Below are 26,148 nucleotides of genomic sequence, written 5' to 3'. Positions count from 1 at the left end.
GTAATATTTTAAATTGTACTTACAGTTTGCGTGGGCGATTTTCTACATATTTTTTTCTGTTCCATTTTTGGTGTTTAATATGTAAAATATAGTCCACGCTACCTGTAAGTATAATTTAAAATATTTCTGCGTCACAGCAAAAACCAACCACTAGAACTGTTTATAGCCTATATGTATATACCCCAAAATGTAAACTAAATAGCAAAAATATGTACACATCCCAGGCCACTGAAGATGCCTTGCAGAGAATAAAGGCGAAACGCGTATGGCACGAAAATTGTGTTTCGTTCAGTAGCAGTCAGACGGTGCAAAAGTAAAAATTATGACCATACCGTAATATTACACGCAACTGAGGAAGACAGGACTACAAAAGTTGAAGATGTTAATGTAAAGAAGTACTGCCTCTCAGTCTGCAATTCTGCTAAAGCGTATCTGTCATGAAGATTACCAAACAGATTTCTTTGACTGAGTTCACAAACAGTAACATCCTGCAAGCTTTATGCACCACTTAAGGTATCGTAAGCTTGACCTATTACAAAAGTACTTTTGCCTAAATAAATGACAGCTTTTCCAACAGTGGTCCCTTCGTACTTATGGAAAGTAACAGTCCAGCTTAAAATTGTTGTTGTTATGGTCTTCAGTCCTGAGACTGGTTTGATGCAGCTCTCCATGCTTCTCTATCCTGTGCAAGCTTCTTCATCTCCCAGTACTTACTGCAACCTACATCCCTCTGAATCTGCTTAGTGTATGCATCTCTTGGTCTCCTCTACGATTTTTACCCTCCACGCTGCCTTCCAATGCTAAATTGTGATCCCTTGATGCCTCAGAACGTGCTCTACCAACCGGTTCCTTCTTCTAGTCAAGTTGTGCCACAAACTCCTCTTCTCCCCTATTCTATTCAATACCTCCTCATTAGTTATGTGATCTACCCATCTAATCTTCAGCATTCTTCTGTAGCACTACATTTCGAAAGCTACTATCCTCTTCTTGTCCAAACTATTTATCGTCCATGTTCCACTTCCATACATGGCTACACTCCATACATATACTTTCAGAAACGACTTCCTGACACTTAAATCTTTACTCGATGTTAACAAATTTCTCTTCTTCAGAAACGATTTCCTTGCCATTGCCAGTCTACATTTTATAGCCTCTCTACTTCGACCATCATCAGATATTTTGCTCCCCAAATAGCAAAACTCCTTTACTACTTTAAGTGTCTCATTTCCTAATCTAATTCCCTCAGCATCACCCGACTTAATTCGACTACATTCCATGATCCTCGTTTTGCTTTTGTTGACGTTCATCTTCTATCCTCCTTTCAAGACACTGTCCATTCCGTTCAACTGTTCTTCCAAGTCCTTTACTGTCTCTGACAGAATTACAATGTCATCGGCGAACCTCAAAGTTTTTATTTCTTCTCCATGGATTTTAATACCTACTCCGAATATTTCTTTTGTTTCCTTTACTGCTTGCTCACTATAAAGATTGAATAACATCAGGGATAGAATACAACCTTGTCTCTCTCCTTTCCCAACCACTGCTTCCCTTTCATGCCCCTCGACTCTTATAACTGCCGTCTGGTTTCTGTACAAATTGTAAATAGCCTTTCGCTCCCTGTATTTTCCCCTGCCACCCTTAGAATTTGAAAGAGAGTATTCCAGTCAACATTGTCAAAAGCTTTCTCTAAGTCTACAAATGCTTGAAACGTAGGTTTGCCTTTCCTTAATCTTTCTTGTAAGATAAGGCGTAAGGTCAGTACTGCCTCACGTGCTCCAACATTTCTACGGAATCCAAACTGATCTTCCCCGAGGTCGGCTTCTACAAGTTTTTCCAATCGTCTGTAATGAATTCGCGTTAGTATTTTGCAGCTGTGACTTATTAAACTGATAGTTCGGTAATTTTTCGCATCTGTCAACACCTGCTTCCTTTGGGACTGGAATTATTATATTCTTCTTCAAGGCTGAGGGTATTTCCCCTGTCTCATACATCTTGCTCACCAGATGGTAGTTTTGTCGGGACTGGCTCTCCCAAGGCCGTCAGTAGTTCTAATGGACTGTTGTCTACTCCTGGGGCCTTGTTTCGACTTAGTTCTTTCAGTGCTCTGTCAGACTCTTCACGCAGTATCATATCTCCCATTTCATCTTCATCTACATCCTCTTACATTTCCATAATATTGTCCTCAAGTACATCGCCCTTGTATGGACCCTCTATATACTCCTTCCACCTTTCTGCTTTCCCTTCTTTGCTTAGAACTGGGTTTCCATCTGAGCTCTTGATATTCATACAAGTGGTTCTCTTTTCTCCAAAGGTCTCTTTAATTTTCCTGTAGGCAGTATCTATCTTACCCCTAGTGAGATAAGCCTCTACATCCTTACATTTAGGCTCTAGCCATCCCTGCTTAGCAGTTTTGCACTTCCTGTCGATCTCATTTTTGAGACGTTTGTATTCCTTTTTGCCTGCTTCAGTTACTGCAGTTTTATATTTTCTCCTTTCATCAATTAAATTCAATATTTCTACTGTTACCCAAGGATTTCTACCAGCCCTCGTATTTTTACCTACTTGACCGTCTGCTGCCTTCGCTGCTTCATCCGTCAGAGCTACCCATTCTTCTTCTACTGTATTTCTTTTCCCCATTCCTGTCAATTGTTCCCTTATGCTCTCCCTGAAACTCTGTACAACCTCTGGTTTAGTCAGTTTATCAAAGTCCCATATCCTTAAATTCCCACCTTTTTGCAGTTTCTTCTGTTTTAATCTGCAGTTCATAACCACTAGATTGTGGTCAGAGTCGACATCTGCCCCTGGAAATGTCTTTCAATTTAAAACCTGGTTGCTAAATCCCTGTTAAAATTATGGGAAATATTATTCATCATCCCCTGAAGACCTTGAAATGTCAGACTCTGTGGCTGTATTCGAACCCATCCATTTTCGTCTTTAAAATTCCCTCCAGTCGATTTTAGTCGACTTTTAGAAATATCGTTTTCGGGAGCTCCCCATGTTACAGTTGATCTCTGCGAAGTCCGTTCCATTCCAGTGTTTTTAAGAATACCCATGCTACCATTGACAAACCCTTCTCAAACCTTCATATTCATCCGCAGCATGACTCTAGTACCGACTGCAATTTTTATTGAATTTAACAGTCCTCCCGTACAATTTGCCCTTGTAGGATTGCGTTTTTCACCATAAGTGCCAAGTTCTTTGCATTCATCGAGAACATTTAACGTATAACGTTTTACAGTTCTGTCCATTAGTTCTATAATTTTGTCTGTAGAGTCATTAACTAGTTTTACTGACGGAAAAGTACGTACAGGTTCGCTGTCAGCTAAATCGTCAGCCAAAAACACACGACTTCTTTTAAGAAAAACTTCACACTGCTCAGTACTTACCTACTCGAAGATTATTGACAAGGCGAACAAATTGGCCACCGTTCTGTAGTCGGACGCTGGTTTGTAACTCGCAGAGCCTAATTGATGCCATAACTGCGGCTCTGCTTGGAATATAGTTGATTGCCTGAAGGACCAACTACCTTTATCAGGCAACAACTGCATAATATCTTGGAAACTAAAATATTTACCCCACCAAAAATGTCTTCATAGTTTTTTAAGTCTCATAAACGAAAAGGAGTAGATCATAAACCATCATAACAAATCATTGATATTTCTTCTATTATAAGCCAATGAACGTGTTGTAATTTTCTTCTCTTGACCTCCAGCCACTGTCCTGTCATCTGCCTATAGACTCTTGCCCTATCTTTCTCGGGGCCTAAAGTAAATGCGCTATAAGTGGTTTTTCCGTTGACAAGACGCGCTGCAACTCCTGACGGTGTGGTTACTTCAACTAAAGGTACATTTAACAGCTGCTCTGTTGTTGGAGCACAACACCAAAAAATACGGGGTGTTCAAAAAGTCTCTCCGCAGTGCCGTATGATTGTTAGCCGCGAGTGCCGTATGCCGCAGTGAATATACCGAAATGAAACACAGTGAAATACCAATTATTAATTCATTTAATACTCATTTTTACTTAAAAATTTTCACATTAAATGTTGAAAGTGTTCCTCCTGTTGTTGAATACACAATTCAACTCGTCGAATCATGTTTCCAAACACAAGCTGTAACATTCCTTCTGTAACAGAAGCAGTGAAAGTGGATATTGCAGCTTTCAATTCATCTATTGATTTTGGACGGTTTTTATAGACAGTTGCTTTCGCTGCACCCCAGAAGAAAAAGTCGGGTGGTGTTAGGTCAGGCGATCGTGGAGGCCCTGTGAAATTATGCGATCACCAAAAACATCAGCAAGCAGTGACACTGAAACGCGAGCTGTACGTGCGGTTGCACCATCTTGTTGAAAATAACCGTTCAGTATTTCACTTAACACAAGTTCTCCTATGAATGGGTACTGAATATCACTGCAGTATCATTGTGCGTTTATTGTTTCGTTGAAAAATATGGGACCCACAATCCGACGTCTATAAATTGCAATCCAAACTCCTATTTTCACAGAATGAAGTGGTTCCTCATGAATACACAATGGATTTGCAGTACTCCACATACGAGAGTTTTGCTAGTTCATGTACCCTGATAAATGAAACGACGCCTCATCAGCGAAAAACGTTTCATTAAGAATATCCCTTCCAGTTTGTTGGACGAAATTTTTGAACCATTGACAATAATGCTGTCTCTTGCCATGATCAGTATTATTCAGTTCTTGCACGACTGTCACTTTGTATGGGAAAAGTTCTAATTTTTTCCTTTCAGCTGTATGGGCTGTTCCAACACTAACATCGATTTCCTGGGCGAGTTTTCTTACTGACTTGTTTGGACTCATGGACATTTTATCGGAAATATTTGGTAGTTTATCCTCAGACAAAACGCTAGGGCGACCACTTCTCGGTGGATCTGTCACTGAAGCCGTACTTCGAAATTTGTTAATCAAATCTCGCACAGTATCGCGATGTTGGAGTGTTGTCTCCAAGAAAATGAATTAAAGGTTTGACGAACTGAAACTGTGTATTTACCACCAGCTTTGAACACTTGTTTGACTAGAAACACACTTTCTTCAATGGTTAGCATTTCAACAGTGACAAAAACGAAACAAACGAACAAAGGAACTAAACTTAAACGTTCACATCAACACGTAACGAAACACACCAACGATACTACTGACGCTGGTTGAGATAAACTAAACAGCGGAATGTTGGGAGAGTCCACTTGAAGGGAAGTAACCCAGGTAGGCGAACAATCATACGGCACGCGTGGCTAAGAATCATACGGCACTGCGGAGAGACTTTTTGAACACCCGGTATTATTTACTACAGTTTTCAGTACAAAAGATTATCCGCTGCCAGCTCCTCCTGTCACGAATAATTTGTCGCGTCATGGCGAATTCGCTTTCTTACTCATCAAATATTTTTATTCTTTTTCTTCCTCTATATTCATGTTGCTGACCATGGTTGGATGAAATTCTTTGTCTGTGATCTTGACATACTTTTCTTTCCAAAAGTCTTCTGCTTTGACATCGACATCAGCAATTCTCGGTTCGTATCGATCAAGAATCGCCACTGAATCCTGGTTTTCTAAATTGAATTTTTGCTCATTGGCGTCATTAAATGCTGCAGGTTCGGCTAGCGCTAGCAGTTGGCCAACAACTGAAACGTCCCCTTTGAAAAATTATATACGTGACTGGGCTTAACCTGACACACAATATTTTTTTTTTAGCGCAACGCAATCTGACTTTCAAAAATCCATACAAAAGAATGGCCCTGACTAACATTAACCTATACGTTTCACAAATCACTTACCTCACAAAAATCTTGGTTACTCGAGCTACTGCAATAAAGCGAGCGCCACTACTGCCAGCTAAATAAAAGATTCAAACTACTGAAGGCACTAACTACTGATAGGCATAATTAGCAAATGAAAGATTTTAATAGAGAACAAACAATGTATTTACCTTAATAGTCATAATATATATAGCAGTTCATGACAAATTACAAAACTCCGCCATCTCTCTCCCCACATCCACCACTGCTGGCGGCTCACCTCCAACTGCGCAACGCTACGCGCTGTTCACAGCCAGCTGCCTGACACTACAATGGCGAGTATTACAACAATGCAAAGCAGCCACAGACTGCACACAGCACAGCCAGTGATTTTTATACAGAGGTGGCGTTACCAATAAAAAAACCTAAACAGCCTACTTACATAGCCCCCATGCTCCACACAAAAAATTTTCCAAATTGTTTTGGGCACTGGGCAATACATAATTGTTAAAATTTTTCATAATCTTAATTACAATAACAAAGAAATCAAATGCACACACTTATTGATACAATGTTGGTCAAAAGCTAAAATTTTCTCACAGTCCATAAAGATAGTCCTGATCATTCATCATAATACACTCCTGGAAATTGAAATAAGAACACCGTGAATTCATTGTCCCAGGAAGGGGAAACTTTATTGACACATTCCTGGGGTCAGATACATCACATGATCACACTGACAGAACCACAGGCACATAGACACAGGCAACAGAGCATGCACAATGTCGGCACTAGTACAGTGTATATCCCCCTTTCGCAGCAATGCAGGCTGCTATTCTCCCATGGAGACGATCGTAGAGATGCTGGATGTAGTCCTGTGGAACGGCTTGCCATGCCATTTCCACCTGGCGCCTCAGTTGGACCAGCGTTCGTGCTGAACGTGCAGACCGCGTGAGACGACGCTTCATCCAGTCACAAACATGCTCAATGGCGGACAGATCCGGAGATCTTGCTGGCCAAGGTAGTTGACTTACACCTTCTAGAGCACGTTGGGTGGCACGGGATACATGCGGACGTGCATTGTCCTGTTGGAACAGCAAGTTCCCTTGCCGGTCTAGGAATGGTAGAACGATGGGTTCGATGACGGTTTGGATGTACCGTGCACTATTCAGTGTCCCCTCGACGATCACCAGTGGTGTACGGCCAGTGTAGGAGATCGCTCCCCACACCATGATGCCGGGTGTTGGCCCTGTGTGCCTCGGTCGTATGCAGTCCTGATTGTGGCGCTCACCTGCACGGCGCCAAACACGCATACGACCATCATTGGCACCAAGGCAGAAGCGACTCTCATCGCTGAAGACGACACGTCTCCATTCGTCCCTCCATTCACGCCTGTCGCGACACCACTGGAGGCGGGCTGCACGATGTTGGGGCGTGAGCGGAAGACGGCCTAACGGTGTGCGGGACCGTAGCCCAGCTTCATGGAGACGGTTGCGAATGGTCCTCGCCGATACCCCAGGAGCAACAGTGTCCATAATTTGCTGGGAAGTGGCGGTGCGGTCCCCTACGGCACTGCGTAGGATCCTACGGTCTTGGCGTGCATCCGTGCGTCGCTGCGGTCCGGTCCCAGGTCGATGGGCACGTGCACCTTCCGCCGACCACTGGCGACAACATCGATGTACTGTGGAGACCTCACGCCCCACGTGTTGAGCAATTCGGCGGTACGTCCACCCGGCCTCCCACATGCCCACTATACGCCCTCGCTCAAAGTCCGTCAACTGCACATGCGGTTCACGTCCACGTTGTCGCGGCATGCTACCAGTGTTAAAGACTGCGATGGAGCTCCGTATGCCACGGCAAACTGGCTGACACTGACGGCGGCGGTGCACAAATGCTGCGTAGCTAGCGCCATTCGACGGCCAACACCGCGGTTCCTGGTGTGTCCGCTGTCCTGTGCGTGTGATCATTGCTTGTACAGCCCTCTCGCAGTGTCCGGAGCAAGTATGGTTGGTCTGACACACCGGTGTCAATGTGTTCTTTTTTCCATTTCCAGGAGTGTAGTAATTACAGTTTTTTTTCACAAAGTCTCATTAGTAAAAGAAATTGCACACAGAAGTAGTGGATTTCCATGCAGTCTTGAAGAAGTAGTGTTGTCCTTCCAACAGAAAGACAGTGCTGACTCTTGACATGCTGACAGGTAATGGGCCACAACAGAGCAAACCCACAGCAGAGTCAGTCGAAGTTTTGAAGAATATCGTTTGGTAGGTCATCACAGAGCAGACCCACTGTAGTCCTGGTAGAGATTACGGTATTGGTGGGCCACCAGAGGCGCAGACCCACTGCATCCTTGTAGAAATTGGTGGGCCATCAAAGATGCAGACCCACTGTAGTCCTGGTAGAGATGGCCAGCAGCCATCTGCTGCGACTGTGCAGTTGCACAATCACCATCGAAGAGTCTTGAGGACAATATAGCAAGTCCATAAACCACCACTTGTGCACTCACAAAGTTTTTTTAATTGTCCTTAGAACCAGCAATGCTGTTATCCAGTCCCTTGCTGAATTATTAACACACGTGCAATCACTAACAGTCCCTAGTTCTCACATATTGTCCATATACTATGACCAACAGAAACGTGTGCAGTGAAATGATACTTAATTTGAAGAACTAGTGTCAATTACAATATTATAACATGAGAATACAATTACAAAGGTACAAAATACATCATTAAAGAACATAACAATACAGATAACATTTGTAGTAGAGGTTTTACAACAGAATAGAAATAAACATATACATCAATGTTACAGGAATTATGAGATCAGTAGATACATAAAAGATCAGAATAAATTTTGAGACATCAACTTCACACATGAGCATTAAAACAAAACAGAATAAATAATGTCTAAATATCTATACAAAGTAAATAACATATTATTAATGCAAATTATATTTGAGGATAACAGTATTCCTCATCATAGTGAATGTAGCTTAGTACTAGAAAAATTCTGCAACATAAATCTTATTAATTAAACACATAAAGACAAGAAGAACACAAATACACAAGGGTACACAAACACATAGGGGGATAACACAAAAGGAAAGGACAGGGTTTGTTGTTCTGCAGTATTTTGCAAACAAAACTTTCTTTACTTCTCGGAGATCTCCCTGCATTCTTCATTATTTCCAAAAAGTCCTATCTATACCTGCTTTCTATATTCTATTCACATTTCTTTCAAAATAATTATTTCTCAGTGCACAATACACATTTTTGCCAAATCTGTTTCTTATAGCTTCTCAATGCATTTCTTCCAATTCATCATAGTTAGTTTCTTATATAGTCTACCCCCTCTTAAGCTAACTTAAATCTACTGAGCTCAGATGCTAAACTAAGGGACGAGGTAACGCAGCAGCACAAAACAATTAACACAAACACCAATGATCAAAAATACAAATGGCGAAGCAAGCAGCATAAATTACAACTAATATAAGGCAATGAGCAGCAAACAAGAAAAATAAATCAGTAGTAAAACTAGATTAACAGAGTAATGCAAAGTGAAATTTAATAGCACTATGCCTGGCAAGCAGAAGCAGCATCTAAACATGACAAAGCTCAAGCAGAAAAAATAGTACACTAAAGACAACAATGCAGATAAGGGAAATGTCTGTTCACATCTTAATGTCTATGTAATTAAAGTGGTGCACCACAAAAACTTATTCTATGAAATAAATTACCAAGTACTTGAAAAGAAAAATATGAATTCAGTTCCTGTGAAGGTAAATGTCTTTCTGTGCTCCCTCATTTTTTTTTAAATTATTATTTACTCGATCTGTAGACAGAAAATATTTATATTAGTACATCTATAAAATTTTATTTTAACCAGTGCTGCAGTGCAGCTAGAAACTAGATATTAAACAAAATAGGCAAAGCGAGGCGTGAAACGTCATTCACTAGCCATATGGCATTTCATAGTGCAGTAAACAATCTTTCAACTAGAAAGACAATAGATGTGAAATGTTTCTCATCATTTCATTTCAGTAAATATCATAAATTAAGAGCTCCACAGTCTAATCATATGTTTTCAAGTGTGACCGTGTCGTTTTTGCGATGCTTTCTACAAAGGAACGTCAATAGCGAGGATAATGGCCTCCCTTTTTTTTCTACCTGTGCCTCTGGCACACACAAATGGCTTTTTCTCCAGGCGTCTGACACAGCTGGGTGCCCGCGACGCATTACGTGCAGGTGGTCACTTAACTTTCGTACGGAAATATTTACGACAGCAGTTTCCGCTACAGTGGCAGTCTCATATAAAAATATTTCACAGGTCAAGAATTTGGGTTACAAATCTGTAGAAACAAAATCCTATAAATATAACAGTGTACAAAAATTTTTTTGCCAGCATTGTGATACATTCTCGCATTTACACACATTTCATAACTCTTAAAGTACGATTCTTGGTTCCCAACATCCTTTTTCACAAGTCAGTGTCCCTAACCACTACTCATTATTCCTTACCTTATTGCTCATATACATATTCGTCGACACTTCTACAAGAGTTTATCATAATAAATACATAGCATAATCAAATTCCTCATATAGCATCAGCTTATTGATCAGAAACATACCGCAACGGCATAATACACATAGTCATCGTAATAATATCATAACACCTCAGTCAACTCTCAAAATCGTCGTAGCTTCCTCCAATAATTTCAAAACCTAAAAAAAAATTCTCTGCTCATGTCAAAAGTGTCATCTGCCTCAAACGTACTTTAAAAATCGTGATCCCATACCAAATATATCATTCAAAGCTCTCATAGTATCACAATGGTTCCAAAAAAATATGAACAGTTCACAAAGTACAAACAACATACAATTTCGTAAGTGTGAAGTTATCCAACGGTGTAATTACGTAAACGTCTGTTACTGATGTAGTAAAAAAAATGTTTCTTTCTCTGTTAAATGATCAGGTAGCTGTGTAATTTATGTGTTAGAGAAATATGGTACCGATGTGTAAAGTTGTATAAGCAAATACCATATTAGGTAGGGCTCCTTGTGCTTGCCAAACACATGGTACACAAAGTAAGCGTGTACCCCCCTGAGGATTAATGTAATTATACCCTCAGGTGTTACAGATTATTGCAGTGGAATAAAATGTATCACGGAAAACTTTCTTTGTAATTCAAAAACCTTTAAAAATAAATGTTTTAAGTATAAAATTAATCACTCAAATAGATGTACTGTAGCGCTAAACTGTGCGTCTTGTTGTAAGATAATCTCTGTGGAAGTGTCGTAGTTGTCGTCCTCCGAAAGCTAAGTTCTGCAGAAGTCAATGTACTTACCTCATGATAAACAAAAGTGAAATGCTTTGCGTATAGATATGTTATTTATTACGCTTATTGCCATGATGAAGAAAGTACTGTGCTGTAACATATTGTTGTGCTACGGAAAAGGCAGTCTCATTGTAGCTATACCACAAAAGTTACTACTAAAACATATTTTACTTTCCAGAAGAATTCAAAAAAACTGTGCAGATATAAAGCAGATACAGCACAAAAGCAACAATGTAAATTGTGTCACACATTAGTAGCGTCGTGATATAATTGTGTAGCTGTCAAAGAAACCAACTGCTAAGTCATCTTTAATCCCACAGAAAGTACTTCAAATAAAGAATGTCTTTTCAAGTAAACCAAAATGTTACATGAAAATCTCATTAGCAGTGCCGGTATATGTTCTAAGTATGTGAGCCTGATAGTTGTTACGTAATCGTGCAACAAACAAGCAAGAATGTACAAATACAACACTGTGTCGTCCGTTCAATATAACAATGCAATCGTAATTTCTGTTCAAAAATGTTCCCTAGGTTCTAGACTGGATATTTAACTTCAAACATTGTTGCATGTTAACAGTTTCTTAAGTCTGACAAAGTATACTAGAAATGTGAAGTGAAAAGTTTTATGGCAAAGACAAAGTTAAAAAGCAGATTATCTCTCAATAAATGGTTTTACATGTGAAATGTGGTGTAAACCTTTACTCTTTCTAGTACGCAGAGTTTCAACTTCAACGTAATTATCATGTGGTATACGTCGGATTCTGTATGGTCCATTGTAAACTAGAAAGAATTTGTGACTCAAGTGTTTCTTCTTATGTGACAATGAATGAGCTTTAATGAGAACTTTCTGACCAATGTATAATTTCTTTGCATTTGCTTTACCGTGTAGTTTTCTCCTTTTGTCTGCTGCATATTTTATATTTTTAAGAGCCAAATCAATTATGTCTTTGTGTCGAAGTTTACGTGTATTCGGGAAAGGTACAAGCTCTCTGATTCTGTTCGGTGGTTCTTCATTCTTTAGTACAAGAGTAGGTGGTAAAGCAGTGGAGTCGTGAGGCATTTCATTCAGCACGTTTTGAAATAAGTGTAAATATCTGTCCCAGTGCTGATGCTTTCTGTGACAATAAAGTGTAAAAAGCTTATTGATTTCTTTCATAATCCGTTCAGACGGGTTACAATGTGGTGAGTACAATGAAATAAAAACAGGTTTGATTTTATGATTCCGAAGCATGCGTGACCAAACAGCAGATCTGAATTGAGGTCCGTTATCTGAAATGACTTTACTAACATGTCCAACTTCACGTAAGAAATTTTTAACAAAGGCGTTGGATACAGACCATCCAGTGGCTTTACGTAACGGAGTGAAAGAAACAAATTTTGAAGTAAGTTCAACAGCGACTAGAACGTACGAAAATCCATTAGATGTTCTGACAAGCGGTCCCAAGAGATCAACAGCAGCAAATTCTTTTAATTTAGAAGGAATAACAGGAAACAACGGAGCACGATGTGAGACAGTAGATGGTTTCGCCTTTTGACAAAGTTTACAAATAGACAAGACTCTTCGAATTCTCTTTTCCATATTGTTAAAATAACAAGTCGTTCGAAGAATATGATAACATTTTCGTGAACCAAAATGTGCGTAGCTGAAATGAATGTACCAAATGAGCTTATTAACAAAATCGTCAAGAATGCAAAGTACCCATAGTTTGTCATCAACAGTGCAGCGTTTGAACAGTATGTTGTTTCTAACCAGATAATAATGCCGAATCTGTGTGTGTGTCTTTTCATGCCATTTGCTTTTGATGTCTTTCCAAATCGGATCTTTATCTTGTTCATGAGCAATGTCCTTTAAAGATGTGGTGATGAAGTTTTCAAAGGCGACTTTCTGAATGTAAAGAATACTGAAATTTTTCTCAAGGTTACCTTCTGTGTTACTTTTCTCAAGTCTAGCTGGTGCGCGTGACAGTGCGTCCGCAACAATGTTCTCCTTGCCGGGAATGTAGACTATTGTGAAGCGGAATTCTTGCAGAAACAATGCCCAACGTTTTAACCTGTCATGATTTAATTTTGAAGACATAAGAAATTGTAATGCACGATGATCACTGTATACTTTTACGTGCTTACCAGAAAGAAAGAAACGGAATTTGTTAAATGCCCAAACGATAGCTAAAGCTTCTAATTCAGTAACGGAATAATTTTTTTCAGATTTTGTTAGCACTCGGCTAGCAAAAGCAATGGTTTTCTGAATGGTAGTGTCATTTTCTATGGCTTCTTGCAATAAATGGGCACCAAGACCGACTTTAGAAGAATCCGTGCTAAGGCAGAAATCTTGTGACAGATCTGGATGAGCTAGTATTGGCGCGTTAAGTAGCAATTCTTTCAAAGAATTGAATTCCAATTGTGCTTGTTCGTCCCAGTTCCAAATAGTATTTTTTCCAGTGAGAGAACAAAGTTTTGGTGTAACAAGAATTTGCATGTTCAGAAAACGACGGTAAAAATTTACAAGACCTAGAAAACTGCGGACTTGTTTTTTTGTGGATGGAACTGGAATGGCTCTGATTGCTTCTAACTTTTCAGGATCCGGCTGAATGCCTTCAGAAGAAATAATATGTCCCAAAAACCTCACCTTTGACCTACCGAATTCAGACTTTTCCAAGTTAACTGTAATTCCAGATTCTGCAAAAATACGTAACAAACTGTTGAGGATGCGATTATGTTGTTCCCATGAAGCTTCCGCTATTAGAATATCGTCCACATGTAAGGTGATGTAACGTTTTAAGAACTCAGGTAATATGGAATTTAGCCCGCGAATGAATGCTGCCGAAGAAATGTTCAAACCAAAAGGAAGTTTCCGAAACTGATAACAAACGCCGAAACAAAGGAAAGCTGTGTATTTTCTACATTCTGGATGAAGTTCGATCTGATAAAAGCTGGATCTGAGATCAATGGAAGACAACACTTTTACACCATTAAAATTTTGAAGAAGTTCTTCCAACGTTTGCGGCCTGTCTGTTCAGGAATGATGATAGTATTGATTTGTCTCGAATCTAAGACAAGCCTGATCGATCCATTTTTCTTCTCAACAACATGTAATGGATTGTTGTATGAGCATACTGCAGGCTCAATAATGCCCTCGTCAAGCATAGATTGTATTTCTGTTCTAACACGGTCCCTATAATGTGCTGGAATTACGTATGGTCTAACACAAAATTTAGTATGCTCACGAACACGAAATTGGTATTGAAATCCCTTGATTGTTCCTGTTTTGTGAGTAAAAACTGTGGAATGTTCTTGTAAAATCTCAAAAAGGTCCTGCCTATCAGTGTCATTACAATTCTCAATTGTTTGAATTTTATTCTGAATTAACTCATTAATTTCAAATATGCCGTCGATATCATCCCTGTCAGTACTTGCAGAGTGATTGTTAGTGTCTAGTTCCATAGAAAATTCCGAACTGTTGTCCAACAGAAGGTAAAGCCGATTAATTTCTTCATCATGGTTTGAGAGCCAATCTTCAAATTTCAAAGCTATTGACTTACCTTCCTTCTCTAAACTTATTTCAGCATCGTGAAAGTTTAAGATTGCTTTGTATTCATTCAAAAAGTCTACTCCCAATATAATTTCTGTCGACAATAATGGAACAATAAGAAAGTTCATAGAGAAGCTGTGGCTTTGACAAAAGAATTCTAAGTTGGTTTGTTGGCGTACATCTACACTTTTTCCAAAGATTGCACCTTGTAATTTAATTTTACGTAACGGAAGTGTGGGACAATCGTTCGATTTGTTGCATTTGCTAAAAGCTGTTTCACTAATTACTGAAATGGGACTGCCAGAGTCAAGTACTGCCGTCAATTTTACGTAATTTACAGTAATGTGAATCACAGGATATGCAATGTTGTTATGTTTTATGTCGTGTTCCTGGAGTAAGATGTCCCTAATGTCTTCCATTTTTACGTAATTACTAGCTACGGCAGCTGCGTCGTTAGTTTCATACGTACGTTTTGTGGCTGCCAGCGGTATGAGTCATTACCTATTGTCTCTTTGTTGGCGCGCGTCGTTATTGGGGTTTGGAGACCGAACTTCTACAAATTCACTTTGTCGAGAGGGCCCAGCTCTGTTTGAATCCCGCCAGTTCTGATGCAATTCAGGTCTGTCGTTACGATCATATCGTCTATCGTCATGTCGGTAGTTCCTGTGGTTTCTTTCTTGTCGGTTAAGTGGTGGAGAATTTCTCCCTGAATCGTAACTGCGCGCTGGACTGTTGCGTCTAAAGTTATTCTGTCTCTCGTAATAATAATTGTTTTGGTTCCCATATTGTCTGTTTCTCTGATTGTCTCTGTGATAGTCATTACCGCGGAGAGGTGATCTTTCCCTGTAATTATTACTACTCTGCCAATGGTTGTCATACGGGTGGTGTCTGTTTTGGTCACGATATGTGTTGTGAGAATAGCCTTGTCGCGTCCAGTCATTATTTCTTTCATCGCGGAATTGTGACAGATGTGACCTGTAATTGTTGTGCTCCTGTTTCCGCGTTCCCCGATTGTCAGTGTCAATTTCCAGTTCTTGTAGCAGTCCCTGAAAAGCCTCAATGTCTTCTTTGCAACGTCCTGCTAAAATAATAAGTCGTAAATGTTCAGGTAATTTGATTAAGCAAATGCGGATGAGTTCTGAGGGGCTGTATGGGTTTGACAGGTACTGATTCTTGTGCAACATGTCTTCAAAATATTTCACAAGACTGGAGAATTCAGATTGTTCGAAATGTTTCATCATTATGATGCTATGTTTTACTCGGTCTTGTGTAGCTTGAGACCAATATGCTGAGAGGAAAGCATGGTAAAATTCTCCTTCACTGTGGCAATCGTGAATGACCGATCGCATTCTTACAGCTGGTTCATTCTCTAAGTAGCCACACATAAATTCTAATCTGTGTTCTAACGACCAGTTGGGAGGAAAACAATGAGAGAATTGATGGAGCCATTCTTGTGGATGAATGTCGTTGGCAGAATTCTTAAACGTTTTGAATTTACGTGTAGTAATGAACAGCTTATAGTCAAAATCATCGTGTCGGCGAGTAGCATATCGGTCATTGTTACGTCGTGTCGGCGGTTCCATCTCAAAATTCGGTGTGCCTTGCCAATTTCTTTCATAATTTCCGAAGTGTCCTGTGTTATTATTTTGTGGTTGTTCCGTATTTCTATGTCCCTCTTCCCGTATTGGGGCGCGAGTGCCTTCTGAAATACGTAATTCTTGTATTACCTGTGTCAGCTGATCTTGTACTTCGCGGATTTCTCTTTTGTACTGTGTATTGATTTGATTTTGATTTTGTTTGAGTTTTCTAATTTCTTCATACTCTTCAGTGTCAGTGAAGGCTACAGGTGTTGTGTCATTCAGATCATCATCTACCTTTGTAGATAAGTTAGTGAACTGATCTGAAAGTTCTGCTACTTTATCCGATAGTGTATTTATTTCCTCAGTGTGTTTTTCTGAACCAAGTTTCAGAGTAGCTACTGTGTCCTTTAAGTTTTCCTGAGTTTTTGCAAGTTGCGTAACCGAATCGGTAGATGCAACTGAGTCAAATTTAGCTTGCAAGGTCTCATGATTTTCATGAACAGTAGTTTGCAGTTCTTTTATGGCTGCTTCGTGATTCTGTAGTGCATTTTCATGACGCGAAAAAATAGGTTGGAAATGCTCACAAATTTGTGTTTTTACGTCATTACAGACTTTTTGACATTTCGATTCAATGTGATGTAACTCAGTAGTTAAATCCTCACGTGTTTGCTCAAGAGTTTGCTCCAATGAGTCTAACTTTTGAAGATTTTGTTCCATTGCGTCTAACTGTTGCTGTGTTTGTCTCTGGTGTTGTTCCATTGTGTCTAACTTTTTAAGATTTTGTTCCACTGTGTCTAACTTTTTAAGATTTTGTTCCACTGTGTCTAACTTTCGAAGATTTTGTTCCATTGTGTCTAACTTTTGAAGCTTTTGTTGTGTTTGTCCCATTTGTTGTATTAATTATAATAACAATGCACTGGTGTCTGGAACATGTTCCTCAGTGCTTTTCGGCAGTGAATTTGCACCGGAAACGTTCACATTTTGACAAGCAGAAAATGTGTCTTGACTTATTTGAGAAAACGGTGAGGATCCAAAACCTGAATCTACAGTATTTGCGAGATCGTGTCGTGTCATTTCGGATTCCTGAGGCGACCTATTGCCGACCGATCGATCGATAATGCTTCCCTGTTCACTACTTGTTTCATTGTCTACGCCATTATTTGACGCCCGCTCCATTTCCCTATGCACAGTTACCAAATTACTACTTTGAATGTCTGTTAATTCATTACACAGTGGTGCTGGCAAGCTACGCTCGTCGTCACTATTATTTCTCAGTTTACTTTGGAGCCTAGTGTTACGTTTTTCACACGCCATTATTGTCACAATATTTCATACGATAACACAGAAAAGCACAATTTGAAGAGCAAAAATAAGAGAACACATTAACATAGCACTGAAAATAATATGTAGTTAATTGCAGCTGCGAAATACTTTGTGCAAATCTACATGCATGCCACAACTGTTTTACTGTACAACAATGAAAGACTGCAACTACAAAGGAGATTTTCTCTACAATTACGCGCTAGCAATAAACAAAAGCTACACTAATTACACAAACTACAAGAAAAAAATCAGAAGATTCCAGTGAGGTATCCTGGCAGGGTCGACATATTATGAAACGTCCCCTTTGAAAAATTATATACGTGACTAGGCTTAACCTGACACACAATATTTTTTTTTTTTTTTGCGCAACGCAATCTGACTTTCAAAAATCCATACAAAAGAATGGCTCTGACTAACATTAACCTATACGTTTCACAAATCACTTACCTCACAAAAATCTTGGTTACTCGAGCTACTGCAATAAAGCGAGCGCCACTACTGCCAGCTAAATAAAAGATTCAAACTACTGAAGGCACTAACTACTGATAGGCATAATTAGCAAATGAAAGATTTTAATAGAGAACAAACAATGTATTTACCTTAATAGTCATAATATATATAGCAGTTCATGACAAATTACAAAACTCCGCCATCTCTCTCCCCACATCCACCACTGCTGGCGGCTCACCTCCAACTGCGCAACTCTACGCGCTGTTCACAGCCAGCTGCCTAACACTACAATGGCGAGTATTACAACAATGCAAAGCAGCCACAGACTGCACACAGCACAGCCAGTGATTTTTACACAGAGGTGGCGTTACCAATAAAAAAACCTAAACAGCCTACTTACACAACGTACGGAAGCTCGTTTTCAGTGTATTGAAACTGCTGAACAGAATCTCGGTGAAAAGGATTTAATCGATTTCATAGTGCCATGAAAGCTTTTTCTTGCATTTCATAACCCGCTACCGAATCGCTTTCATCTCTAAATGACACGTGAGCAACAAGATAGCGATAAAAATTTCCTTCTCTCTCTCCCATTTGCGTGTAATAGCGAGTCGCAGCCTTTCTTCGGTTTTACATGATGTTTCGATTTAGAAGTCTCATGGCCGTTTATTTGGTTTCAGCGCCCTCTTCTAGCACTTCATAAGCTTGCGTGTGACCGTCTTCTTCGCCGCTAACATGTCGAGTTGGCTGTTCGTAATTTATGGCAAATGCTGCCAGACTAAGGTGACCTAGATTAGTTGGCCTTTGACTATGCCCATCAAATATGTTTCGATATGTTTTTCCTTGCTCATTGTCGTATAGAATTCTGTATCGTTCATGAGGTTGATATGTGCTGACAAAAACTACTTTTCGTGAACTTTCTCTTAATTTCAGGTGCCGCAATCTGCATCCACATTCACACGCTGATATTTTACGATGGTTTAAAACGGCAAACAGTTGCCTAGCCTACCGATATCCCAATGCTAACGGCAGCTTTCATCGCTTGACCTTCATCCTGGTGCTGAGTTTGGAAGTATATTTGGTGATATAATAAGACAACTGTCACATTTCCACATGTGTGGATGGCCATATTCGCTTTCCAGAGTCTGCTGCTTGTAGTTATTTACGTACTGTTCCTCAGGATTTTCTAACAATACAGAATCGTCCATTGTCACACAAAGTTTCGTCATGTCGTAACAAAACTGGTTGGTCACTTAAAAGTAGTCTTGGAAAATTAAATCTACAGTGATCACAGTTCTTGTGCTTACAATATGTTGCTGAAAGAGAGTGTGTTTCAACCTATTTAATTATTTCGTTTAATTCGTTACTTTCATTATGTAAAGAACACGAAACCATCTCAATCATCAAACATCTGCCTCCAGGAGTGTCAAAATCTGGTGTATTTTCTATCCAGTATAACATATGTAAGAGCGGACTTATACGATTCTGAAACTCAGTCGTCCGCCAGTAATCTGAAGGGGTCTACTAATTTTTGTCTGTCATTAAAACTTAAATCTCTTGGATTTTCATTCGGACTGCCTGCATCAATTAAAAGTGCTTCCCTATTTCAGATCACTGCAGTTCAAGGTAACGAAAGACGTAGAAGAACCCATATTCTTAACCACGGCAATACGGTTTGAACATGGACATCACCAGTATGCGTTTGATCCTCGCATATTCCGTACATTAAAGTGAATATTTACAACCAAGTTGTCAGGTCGATATCCTTCCTGGCACCTTCTTCAACCTACAATTACATTTTGCTTAGCTCTAAAGAACTCCATAACCGACAATGCATAAGAAAGATAGTCATGGCTTTGAAAACGTGTGACAACTCCCATTATTCAACCTTGACAGTAATCTAATGGTACAATCGGATGAGATCAATTTTCCTGTAATCAGTTTCTCCCATGAGGGAACAAATGGAACAAAGAAAATTTTTCTGTTCTTCTTTCCCTCGTAATTAGTAAATGCGGCTCAGTTTTTGTAACCAGATGATGAACAGTTAGCATTGTTGATAAAAGTTGTTAATTCAGGAAAAGGTTCGTCTATAACATTTGAAACGGGCAAGATAATAATATTGTCATTGTTGAAGTCACCGGATGATTCTGATGACCGGCTGGTATTTCGTTGAGTGTAACTTTCGCTTTCTGGTTCATTTACATTTTGATTTAATGGATGTACAATAGGGGTAATTTTCGCAATACTGTATTGGTCATCATCCAGTCTTTTTTTATGTGATTGGGGTGTATCTGATTTCAAAACTGTAATATCGGGGAAAGATATCAAGCAAGCTCCACCATCCTGAGCTACACGAACATCTGGTTCTCTTGGGTGGGATTCGAACAAGTAATATAAATTATTAGTTCCCAGATTGCCACTGATAAGCCATTACATGTAGCAACAGCACCATGAGCAGCACCAGACTCTGTAAAGAAATCCAATAAGCCATTTTTTAGACCTGGACAACCAGCATCTTGATTATTAATGCTCAGATGGCCAAAATCGAAGATGATTCATTGTGAACTTCTATTATACACGAATAATATAGTACCTCAAAATTAACTAGTAACTATTAAAGACGTAATTATTCAACGTCACTATCAACCAAATCCAGAGCCCGTAAGTACTGTATACTATTTGAGTACAAACGATAACCGAAAATTAAAACTGGTTCTAATACATTTGAAGATTTTAATGGTGTTGAGTGATTACAAGTAACACCTAAAAAGAACGAAACAACATTACGTAACTACTACACTTAACAAAAACTATACAGCATGTTATTTACGTAGGAAAATATTAAACTTATTTTTATATAAATTCACGACATACTTTTATCTTAGCCTTAAACGCTGCACATTTCAGATATTAATAAAGAAAAACGATAGTTGCGTTATTACAGCAGTCGAAAACTAAATCTACGGAATTATCACCTTAGAATATGTAAATCATTATTAATTTAACTTAATCTTGGAAGAGTACATTAATTGGACGAGAAACTTAATCTAGGCAATTAAAACTAATGAGAAGTTTGTGATCAACCACCCTAAGCCGCCCTCTGAATTTAATCACATTCCTTTACAGAGTATCAAAGAAAAGGAAAAAATAATAATTTTAGGTTGAACTCAAAACCGCACGTCCGACTTTGTATTCCCAAAATCTTGCAACTATAATAATATTTATAAAAATACGTCTATTATCAGAATACACACGTTTTGGCGAGGCAAGATCTCGCGTTGCAGTTTCGTATTTGGTCCTGAAAAGTCGAGATGGACTGTAGATCACATCTCGTCTACTAGTAAAATACAAAATTTAAAAAGCATCAACTGAAAATTGAATTAAAAATTTACAAAAAGCCCCAACACAAAGAAACCTCTAAAAAGTAAATAAATAATATATGTTGGCCCTGTAAGTTTGCTCGGCGGAGAATACTGAAGCGGTACTAGTTGCTAAGAGAAGTCCCGGGAAATCGTGTAGAAAGGCAGCAGTGCAACTGGGAATATCCAGACGCTCCGTTCAACGCATTCTTAAAAGTGACCTCCATATGTACCCATACAAGACGACCCGTGCACAGAAGCTCACTGAAGAACAAAAGCAGCGGAGACTACTCTTTGCTCAGTGGGCGGAGGATAGGGAAGAGACTCTCAACAACGTTTGGTTTTCAGACGAGGCGCATTTTCATTTAGGCGGTGTGGTTAACAAACAAAATTTACGCTTTTGGGCCAATGAAAACCCACAAGTGCTTCATGAGTGACAACATTATGCTCTGAGGATTACAGCGTGGGCAGCAATTTCCAGCCACGGACTTATTGGACCTTTTTTCTTTGAAGAAACTGTGAACAGGGAGCGCTATTTGAGCATGCTTCGCAATAGCTTCATTCCACAGCTTCTTGCTACTGCCTTTGCCCTTCAACACGCAGTGGTTCATGCAAGATCGAGCAAGGCCACAAACTTCAAACACTGTGTTGGAGTATTTACACGAGCATTTCGACATGCGGATCATTTCACTTAGGTTTCCAGGTCGATTCAATGACGGACAAAATAGGCCCCCCAATAGTCCTGACCTCAATCTATGTGACTTTTTTCTTTGGGGGTCCCTAAAGGAAAAAATGTTCCCGAAACGTCCACGTGATTTAATGGAGCTCAAAGACTTACTCTTCAAGCTTGTAGTAAAATTACGGAAGACACGTGCCGTACGGTAATCACTAACTTCAGTGTTCGTTTGAAGGAAGTTAGGAAACGAAATGGTGGACATATTGAGCATGTGCTGAGTTAGAACAAATCTCCATGGACGGCTCTTCATTGTAGTATATGTTCCTTTCAGATTGTATTGACAATAAAGTTTATATTCAAAAACAAAATGGTAAAACATTTCGTGCACCACCCTGTATTTTATAACTTCACCAGCATTCATTAAATAAATGTAACAGTCTTATTCCGCCCAGAATTCCTCCATGCACAATACGTTCAGCGTTTATTCCATCTAGACCTAACGTTTTGCGATTTTTTAAACTTTTCAGAACCTGTTGCACCTCATCTAAGGTTACTGAATTAACTGTCTTGTTATGACAGAATGTTATGTATTCTGTATTTATTGAAGTGGTTTCACAGTACAATAAATTCGTTTAAAGTTGTATCTCAACACAGTGCAGTCTTACTGCCCACTCATCATTAGGTGAGAGTTTCTTCAGGTTCTTCTCGAACAGTTCAAATGGATGTTACAGGTGGGTGCGTAGAAACACTTCACAAATTCTTTTCCCCTCACCCCGAATCATGTAAAGATGCTTGTCACCTATAGCAGAGGCAAGGCAGGGCCTTAGTCCCTTATATGTGCATATCGGACTTCCACTAGTATCTGACGCAACACTGGCAACGACTACGCCTACAGTTATTGTCGGATGCCACCACATTTTTTATTAAGCACAAATAATGGATGATGTCGTTTACAAGCCGCGTGGGGTAGACGCGAGGTCTATGGCGTCTTGTCACGGTTCGCACGGCTGCCCCCGTTGGAGGTTCGAGCCCTCCTCGGGCATGGGTATGTGTGTTGTCCTTAGCGTATCTTAGTTTCATTTAGATTAAGTAGTGTGTAACCCTAGGGACCGATGACCTCAGCAGTTTGGCGCCATAGGAACTTACCACAAATTTCCAATCTTGGTTACATGTGGAAACCATATTAGTATCGAACTAGTTTCACGAGGAATTAATTTGCAATATTGTCAATATTTATTCTCAAGGTTTACATGGTGCAAAGATGAGCGCCCTGAAAATTACGTCTGAACCCAAACTGTTGGAATTGTGTGAGACGGCGGCAAAATGTATCACTTGAAATATAATAGACCTCTCTGGTGCTATTGTACGCTCTGAGTTTTATGTGTGTTGCTACTATTATTATTATTAAAATCGAGTGTCGGATGTTTCGCCACACGGAATACGCACATTTACCTTGTTCGTTTCGTTAGTAGGGCAGCAGGAAAAGCCCAATAACTAAGGCGAAATCAGGAGGCTGGTGACGCAGGTAAAACTTTGCAACAAATTCTGTTGGTTTAACACCGTGAGGACAGCCAAATTCGTGTCGCAGTATATTATTGTTGTGTTCGATATATTTTATCTGGAAGTGCAAAAACAGTTACTGGCATTCAATATCTGTTACTCATTATTACCTATTCAACTGTGTCGACTCTAATAGGTTATGGGCCCAGCGATGTATGCAAAATATAACAGCGAAAAAGTATTGGAAAAGTTCCAAGTAGTGCACTTGCGTGAAGAACGAATTACTCTTACAAGACGAACGCAACTCTTTTGTATTCTTCTTCTGTATTACTCTTTACGTCAAGAAATATCAAAGTTACCGTTAAAATGAGCGTGGCACAAATTCCGCAGATTGAAAGACTTAAATGGGTCGCGAAGACTATGTAACGTGGAAATTTGCATTAGAATCGTATTTACGTTTGGACGACCTATGGTATGTGGTGGATGGGACAATAAATCCACAGAACAGAATTATACATGTAAGAATAGGAAAGCAAGATCAAAGTTAATGTTACTGGATGACTCAGTGAATTATGTTCACACTGAAAAAGCTGCGACAGTGAAATAAGTCTGGGACAAATTACGAAGTGCATTTGAGGATGGAAGTCTTACAAGGAAAGTAGGATTATTGCGTGTGTTCATTACCACTCAGCTGGACAAATGCAAGAGTGTAGACTAATACGTCAAGAAAATAATAGCCATGTCGAACCGACTGACAAACATTGGGTCTGAGATTACTGACGAATGGATAGGGACACTACTGTTGGCAGGAATACTCGAAAGCTATGCGCCCATGATTATGGGGCTAGAAAGCTCAGGTATACCGATCACGGGCGACAATGTTAAAGTGAAAATCCTACAGGATGTAAAGAGTACTTCAAGCTGTCATGTATTGGACGAGGAAATTGCATCTGCTCTTTCTTAAAAAAAATCGGAAGAAATCAGTGAGGTGATGCAGATGTCAGAAGAAGGGACGTATTGCATCTCAGTGCAGAGAAAAAGTAAACCCAAGATCAGACACGTAGCAAAAGACATGTAGCTGATATCCCAGAGAGAGGGACCAATAATAAAGGTAAGGCACTCTAATACATTTATTCTTTTGGAGATATGGGTAATCATCAACTGGAATGGATTTTAGACTCAGGTGCATCTGTGCATATTGTTAAAGACAAATCTCTTCTGTATGATGTTAAAGATAAGACTCATATGGGAATATAAACTGTCGATGGCAGCAAGCTCCAGCGTCATTTGGCTGGGAAACTAGACCTAAAAGTAAGTGTAAATGGTGAACCCGATATGGTTACATCACATGATGTCCATTATGTAAAAAATGTTGCGACTAACCTACTGTCTGTAGGGGAAATTGTCAAGAAGAGAAATAGTCATTTTTGACATGCAGGGAGCAAGAGTAATCAACGAAAATGGTGAAGTTATAACTACAGAAAGTAACGAAAGGGGTATTTTTAAGTTGGATACCATTGACAGTAATCATAGAAATGTTAGTCGTTCAGTATACTCAGCGGATGGTTTTTTATGGCACCGCAGACTTGGACACCTAAACAGAAAGAGTATGTCATTAATAAGGGATATGGTAAAGGGAACACAGAATTATAATGCATCCAAGGACCTTTGTGAGATACGCATAAAAGGAAAACAAGCGAGGCTACCTTTTAAGACTAGGTTAGGTTAGGTTAGGTTAGGCTAAAAGTAAATCTACAGAGGTCTTACAGTTAATCCATATGGATGTATGTGGCCCGAAGGAGTGCAAATTCATAGGTGGGAGTTATTATTTTCTTACGTTTACTAATAATTATTCAAGATATATTCATGTTTATTTTCTTAGTTCCGAAGACCATGTGAGTGACATTTTTGAGCAATTTTGTAATATGGTTGAAAGGTGGACGGGAAGAAAGATTAAAATCATCAGGTCTGATAACGGGAGAAAATATACTAACCAGAAATTGAAGACACTTCTGGCAGAAATGGGAGTCAAGCATCAAACAACCACAAGGTACAGCCCATCTCAAAATGGGACTGCTGAGAGGGCTGATAGGAACATTGTCGAAAAAGCAAGGAGCATGATAACTGATGCCGGATTGTGAAAAGATGTTTGGGCAGAGGCGGTATCAACGGCCGTGTATTTGAACAATACATCATCTACAAAAGCATTAAGGAATAAAAGCCCCTATGAGATATGGGTACGAAAGAAACCTGACCTATGCAATATAACGATTTTTGGGTGTGATGCAATGGCGCACATTTCAAAACAGCTGAGAGGAAAACGGGACCCCAAGGTTAAAATGTATATTTTGGTAGGCTATTGTGAGAATTCAAAGGGCTACCGATTAATGGATCCATTGAATAATAGGATAGTTACAAGAAGAAATGTGGTATTCTTTGAAAATAGAAATGACTCTAAAGAGGGCAAGACTACTAAATTAACTGCACCTAGTTCCGAGAGTGAAACCTAATGTGAAGAAAGAAAAAGTGAAGAAGAGGAAGAGGATAGTCAAAGGCAAATGGAGACTATTTATGATGACAATGAGTTTGAGGACGAACAAAATGAAGAGAACAATGTAAGGCATTCTTCTCGCGTACCAAGACAG

The sequence above is a fragment of the Schistocerca nitens genome, chromosome 1, assembly GCF_023898315.1.
Source record: "Schistocerca nitens isolate TAMUIC-IGC-003100 chromosome 1, iqSchNite1.1, whole genome shotgun sequence".
Classification (NCBI taxonomy): domain Eukaryota; kingdom Metazoa; phylum Arthropoda; class Insecta; order Orthoptera; family Acrididae; genus Schistocerca; species Schistocerca nitens.
The sequence above is the reverse complement of the archived record's forward strand: the minus strand, read 5'-3'. Positions refer to the sequence as shown.